Source organism: Gobio gobio (genome assembly GCF_949357685.1).
Source record: "Gobio gobio genome assembly, chromosome: 14".
NCBI classification, from domain to species: domain Eukaryota; kingdom Metazoa; phylum Chordata; class Actinopteri; order Cypriniformes; family Gobionidae; genus Gobio; species Gobio gobio.
The window spans coordinates 51619632-51626653 of record NC_137107.1 but is presented as its reverse complement, the minus strand read 5'-3'; the positions used below and the strand labels follow the sequence as shown (position 1 = coordinate 51626653).

Genomic DNA, 7022 nt, shown 5'->3' with positions numbered 1-7022 from the left:
CACAGGAGAAGAAGAAGCAGAAACTGTGTGTGTGATGACCCTTTAAAACATCAAAACATGTAAACACCCTCAAATCTTCACAGTCGTTTCCTCTTCATGGGTTCAGTAATTCAGTAACATATTGGATACTTGCTATGTTTCAGCACAGCGCCACCTACTGGTCAGGCGATATGAAAAATGGCTATTTTGCTTATAACTTCTGAACAGTTTGCCCAAAAAAAAATTTCTCTTAATTCAGTGCAGATGACAGAGTCAATTGATGCCCAGTTTTCCCATATTAGACATTTTGGGGTGACAGCCATTTAAAATGTTGTTGTAAAATGCTGTGTTTTATGAACGTATTAGCATATTGGACGTGTCAAAAAGTTTTGCAACAGCACCACCTTCTGGTCATAATGTATGATATTTCAAAAAATGCTAATAGGTTTTGATTAACTTTGCTTATTTTAATTAAACTGGTCTTGATAGACTCCTTTATTGATTATCCAAAATGGCGGAACTTGCTGTCCACCATTTTGAATTTCTTTGAAAACGTACTTTTTCTAAGTCCTCCTAGATTGTTGGTACGATTTTCACCAAAATTGGCCAAGATCATCTTTATACCACACTGGTAAAGTGTAATTAAAATCTTTTTGATTGACCAAACCGTTCTCAAATAATGCATCAACAAATGTGATGGAATGGTGCCAAGCTGATTCTGAGGCTGTAACTCTTCAACGCTTTGACATATCGACTCAAAACTTTGTATGTGTTATTGACTCTTCACACTGACCACACAACACCAATTTGGTAATGGCGCCACCTATTGGTCAAAAATTATTAGCAATTTAATTATTTTACAAGGGACTATTTGTGATTTTTCTGATATTTTTCCTAATTTAAAAATGTAATTACTCATTGTTGCAGTTGGTCTGATGCTCCCACCCGTGCTTGCATAACTCATAATGCCTTTTTTGTGTTTGGCCCCTTAATTGTTATCCCGTGATTGATGGACAGGAAGTAAGGAAAGTGTTCTGTTGTTTGTTCATTTTAGACTTCCTAATGACAGGCAGTGATATTTTGTTTGTTTTGACCTTACCTGCTTGACAATGCTTCTTTTTATGTTGGATTTATGTAGTTTTTTTTGCACTATACGTACTTCATCACATGCTTACTGTAAAAATGTTTCTTGAAATTTGACTGTGTATTGGGTGCTGGGACTGAGAAAGCTTCAAAAGCTTTTGCTGCTCTTATCTTTGTTTTTAAATATGGTACAGTTCGATGAAAGATGAATGGAAATCCCCTAGAAACCTTATCAAAATATTAAAGATGAATCTAACCAGGAAATGTCATGAGTCATGACAGATAATCACAGCATTAATCAGTCGAAAAAGTACAAGAAAAAGGTTTAGGTAACTTTTTTAACAGGAAATTTGGAACAGGTTTATTATCTCCTGGAGTTTCATACAGATTTACAGTTACAGAAAAGTTATTTTCATGTAATATACAGATTCAGATCATATTCGTTCAGAAAAGCATGTGTTCATACACATTCATCTTATACTGTAACAGTGCCTGTTTTGATATTCATGATACAAACATGATGAATATTTTGCAGGCTAGATAAATAGAACTGATGATTTTTAAAAAGACACACACACACACACACACACAGAGATCAGTATAGCACCAGATTTCTGCATCAGTTGCACAGTTTTTCAGTCTTCTGTGACTCTGAAACACCAGAGTGAATCTGTGAAGCTTGAGAAACTGTGAATGAAGAACACAAACGTCTGATTATAGCATTCATGAGTGGCTCAAACTGCAGAACATATCAATGAAAGCATCTGTCCAGCCGTGTGTTTAAATGCACATACACCTGCAGAATCTGCACAATCTGAATATTTTGAACAAAAATAAGAATAATATAACAGACTAGAACTGAATTCACATACATAACAGATGTTTACATATAATTCATCAGACAAAATAACTAGATTATATGAAAGCTTATGACCATAACTGTTAGTGTAAATTATGCTTTTCCTATATAGTTCATACAGAGTTATTAAAAGGTTTCATTCTCCAGAGAAGATGAAACACTGATGAAGATGAAATATAACAGTTTGATCTGAAACATCATCAATACTCACAGTTTGGTGTACCACTATTAATGCTGCTTTGTCTGACTAGTCCCAGCATCTTTTTCTGTTTTGGTTCATTAAATTGTACATTTTTGTCCTTTTTGCTTGACATTTTCTCTGTCTGTCTTTTCCATAAAGTGTGTTTTATTATCTGCAGTCTGTCATATGTATATGTTCTCCAGTGCATTAATTTCTTGTACATTCTGCCTTTGTATAATCTGTTAAAAACATATTGAGTTTGATTTTAGAGTTAGGTGAAGTTTAAAATTAGATAATGATTGGTGTGCAATACAGGTTTATGTTTCATTAAACACACGTCTGGATTTAAATAGCCTAAATTCATTAAAAAAAATCTATTTACAGAACAATTCAAGAGAAAGTATTTAATCACCTCATGATGAGCTGAAGAGAGGAAACATCGAGCGCAGATCTGAGATCTGACACTTCAGAAAAGCTTTTATATACTCCTAAACTCCTCCTCTCAGTTCTCGTGGTTATTAATGATTGGTTAGTACTGTAGGCAAAACTGCAAAATATTATATCCTGGTGCCTGACAGTCTGCATATTTCAAGTCAACTGTCATAAACATACATAGCAAGCAAAATCATAGTAAAATATCATTAACACTTTACAATAAGGTTTCATTAGTTAACATTAGATAACTATATTAGTTAACATGAACTAATAATGAACTGCACTTATAAAGCATTTATTTATCTTTGTTAATGTTAATTTCAACATTTACTAATGCATTATTAGAATCTTGTTAAAATTAGTTAATGCACTGTGAACTAACATGACCAGCTGTATTTTTATTAACTAACGTTAACAAAGATGAACTAATGCTGAACAGAGGTATTGTTCATGGTTAGTTAATGTTAACTAATGCATTAACAGATGTTAACTAATACAACCTTATTGTAAAGTGTTACCAAAATATCTTATGTGTTGATTATAATCACTATGAACAGTAAACATTACAGGCATATTTCACGCTGACCAAAGTGTGCGTTTATGCTGATAAAATGCTGAAGTTCACGTTCACAACATTGTGTGACATGATGGTTGAAAAGATCAAAATGGAGACATTTTTAGGTGCATCACTGAAAGTGATTGTTTCCTTTCAGTCGATCACGTTCGATGTACGTCGGAACTGACCGACGAATTGGGATCTGTCTTCAGAGACCAATCTACTTTGAGTGTATTAGAAACGAGCCAATCCGTATTGGCATGCGGTCCACGCAGCGCCCCGCGGGTATAAATACGGAAGTGGAATACCGCATATTGCTTTCAACTTCGGAGCCGAACGGTTATGAGAAACTGTTTTCTATGGAGTGTTCTGAATGAGTCTCTGCGAGAAGCTGCTCTTATCTGGTGCTGGCGTGACGGTGCAGTTCAGCGAGTGATCGCTTCAACACTGTTTCATGTGTCGGTTCGCTGGGCGTTTCCTCCCCTTGAGTGCTCACACGTGGGCTTGCACTATTGGACCGCTGTGAGCCGTGGCCATCTCTCTGATTGCTTCAGCACTATAAAAGAGCAAATTTCTTCTAAAAGAGCAACACGGTTTGACCCTGCGTCTTTTTCAAGATGTCATTCAAACTGTGTGTTTCTGGATGCCGTCGTTTTCTGTCCCCAGTTGACGGTCATGATCGTTGTCTCACGTGTTTGGGCGTTCAGCACGCTGAGGCAGCGTTCGTGAATGACTCATGTTCCCACTGCGGGAACATGACCATCGCAGTGCTTAGATCTAGGCTCGAATTCCTCAGACGGGGTGGAGTCCCATTGCGCATCCCCCGATCTAGTGGTCCTCCCACTGCAAAGCAGAGGGCTGCTACTTTGGCTGATGCCTTTGGTGGAGATCTGAGGGTGATGGTCAGGGCTTCCCCAACGGGCCAAAAAGCCCCTTGGGACCCTCCCACCCTCCGCTGCGCCGGTGGATCTTCCGGAGGAGCGCGCTTGTCATTCCCATGGGGGACCAGCCGTTTCCTTTGGGGCTCCGGCTGAGGATATTATTTCGATAGCTGCATCGGAGGACCAGCTAATGGGTTCCGGAGATGAGGATTCGGCTGCGTTACCCCCTTCAGGTGTGGTAGCGTTGCCCGAGTCTGATCCAGAACTTACGGCTATGCTTTCCCGGGCCGCCGTGAGTGTCAGGCTCGAGTGGAACCCCCCACCATGTCCCGAACCCTCGCGGTTGGATGATTGGTTTCTCGGGATGGCACGTGCTGGTTCTCAGCGCCCCGCCCCGGTTACATTCTTCCCCGAAGTGCATCAGGAGCTTGCGAATTTGTGGTCGGCGCCCTACAGCGCCCGCCACCGATCTAGTGACTCCTCCGTCCACACTACCCTCGATGGTGGCGCGGCTAAGGGATACGTGGGGATTCCCCCAGTCGAGCGGTCCGTGTAAGTTCTCATCCAGTCTAACGGGCAAAGCTTACACAGCCTGTGGAGAAGCCGCGTCATCTTTGTATGCCATGGCGCTCCTGCAGGTCTACCAGGCCAAAGCACTCAAGGATCTGCACGAGGGTAGTTCCGACCCAGGGGCACAGCAACGGACCTCACCCGCTGGGCGACGAAAGTCACCGCGTGCTCCCTGGGTCGGGCGATGTCCACTCTGGTGGTCCAGGAACGCCACCTGTGGCTCAATCCGCGACATACGCGAATCCAACAAAGTTCGGTTTTTCGACACCCCTGTCTGCCAGGCTGGCCTCTTTGGCAACGCTATCGAGAACATCGCCCAGCAGTTCTCGGTGGCACAGAAGCAGACGGAGGCGATCAAAAACATCCTGCCCCGGCGACCCGCTGCTGCCTCCACCCCGTCGTCAGCTGCAGCGCCTCCACCTGCTCGTCGCCGAGGGCGTCCCCTTGCGTCTGCGTCCGCCTCCACCTCTGCTAAACCCAAGCAGCAGCCTCCACCCGGGAAGCAGGGTGCCGGACGCAAGGGTGCCGTCCAGCCCCCTCAGGGTCCCGCAAAGTCGGCCGGTAAACGGAAGGGTAAGCGGCCCTGAGACAGGCTGCCCAGGGATGGAAGGATCTGCTCGGAGGGAGATGGTGTTCGCATACCGGCCTCCCAAGTACAAGGGCATCCTCTTCACCTCCGTGTGGAGCAGCGATGCCCATGTCTTGCAGTCAGAGATCGATGTCCTACTGGCGAAGGACGCAGTCGAGCCGGTTCCTCAAGCCTATATGAAGTCGGGGTTCTACAGCCCCTACTTTATTGTACCCAAGAAAGGCAGTGGGTTACGGCCAATCTTGGACCTGCGTGTTCTGAATCGGGCCCTGCACAAGCTTCCATTCAGAATGCTAATGCAGAAACGCATTTTCGAATGCGTCCGTCCCCAAGATTGGTTCGCAGCGATCGACCTGAAGGACGCTTACTTTCATGTCTCTATTCTACCTCGACACAGACCGTTCCTACGCTTTGCGTTCGAGGGGAAGGCATATCAGTACAAAGTCTTGCCCTTCGGGCTGTCCCTGTCGCCCCGCGTCTTCACGAAAGTCGCGGAACCAGCCATTGTTCCACTCCGAGAACGCGGTGTTCGCATCCTCAACTATCTCGACGACTGGCTTATATTTGCCCAGTCTCAAACAGTTGTGCGAACACAGGGACCTGGTGCTCCGTCACCTCAGCTGCTCGGATTGCTTCATATGAGACGCTTCAAAGCTGGCTACACGACCGAGTCCCCAGACCCCGTACTGTCACCAAACTTTCAGCCTGTGGTCAGATCCTTCGTTTCTACTGGCTGGAGTGCCCTTAGAACAAGTGTCCAGACATGCCGTGGTCTTCATGGATTCCTCGTCCACGGGCTGGGGGGCCACGGACAACGGGCATGCAGTTTCGGGTCTGTGGACGGGGCCCCAGTTGCATTGGCATATCAATTGCCTAGAGCTTCAGGCGGTACGTCTTGCCCTGGCCCAGCTCAAGAAGCCGCTTCAGGGCCAACACGTATGGACAGCACTGCGGCCATTGCGTACATCAACCGACAGGGTGGTGTACGCTCCCGTTGCATGCTCCGGCTCGCCCGCCATCTGCTCCTATGGAGTAAGAAGCATCTGAGGTCGCTTCGGGCCATTCACATCCCTGGTGTGCTGAACCAGACAGCCGACGAGCTCTCTCGTCAGTCCACACTTCCGGGAGAGTGGTGACTCCACCCCCGGAGCATCCAGCTGATATGGGACCTTTTCGGAGCCGCGCAGGTAGACCTGTTCGCCTCTCCGGACTTGACCCATTGCCAGTTGTACTATTCCCTGACCGGGGCACCCTCGGCATGGATGCACTGGCGCACAGCTGGCCCCGGGACCTACGCAAATATGCGTTTCCCCCAGTGAGCCTTCTCGCACAGACTCTGTGCAAGGTCAGGGAGGACGAGGATCAGGTCTTGGTAGTTGCGCCCTACTGGCCGAACCGGACCTGGTTCGCAGAACTCACACTCCTCTCGACAGCCCCTCCCTGGCCGATTCCCCTGAGAAAGGACCTTCTGTCTCAGGGACGGGGCACCCGCGTCCAGACCTCTGGAAAACTCCATGTCTGGTCCCTGGACGGGACGCGGAGGTTCTAGGTGGCCTACCACAAGCAGTGGTAGACACCATCACTTTGGCTAGAGCCCCCTCTACGAGGCGCCTCTATGCTCTGAAGTGGAACCTGTTCGTTGACTGTTGTTCTTCCCGCCGCGAAGACCCCCGAAGGTGTTCGATCAACGTTGTGCTTTCCTTCCTGCAGGATGGGTTGGAGCGAAGGCTGTCTCCCTCCACCCTCAAAGTGTACATCGCAGCAATAGCGGCGTATCAAATCAAATCAAATCAAATCAAATCAAATCACTTTATTGTCACACAGCCATGTACACAAGTGCAACAGCAGGTGAAATTCTTGGTGCAGTTCCGAGCAACATAGCAGTCATG

The 7022-nt window shown here is 46.2% G+C and overlaps 1 long non-coding RNA gene across 1 annotated transcript; it reads right to left on the bottom strand.

Annotated features, from left to right (window-relative positions):
- Positions 1 to 1392: 1392 nt before the first annotated feature.
- On the bottom strand, positions 1393 to 2555 carry LOC307137237. The gene is made up of 3 exons (XR_013817895.1): positions 2515 to 2555; positions 2133 to 2341; positions 1393 to 1749 (listed from the first exon to the last, which is right to left on the bottom strand). It is a non-coding gene; the product is annotated as an uncharacterized lncRNA (long non-coding RNA).
- Between the last annotated feature and the right edge of the window lie 4467 nt (positions 2556 to 7022).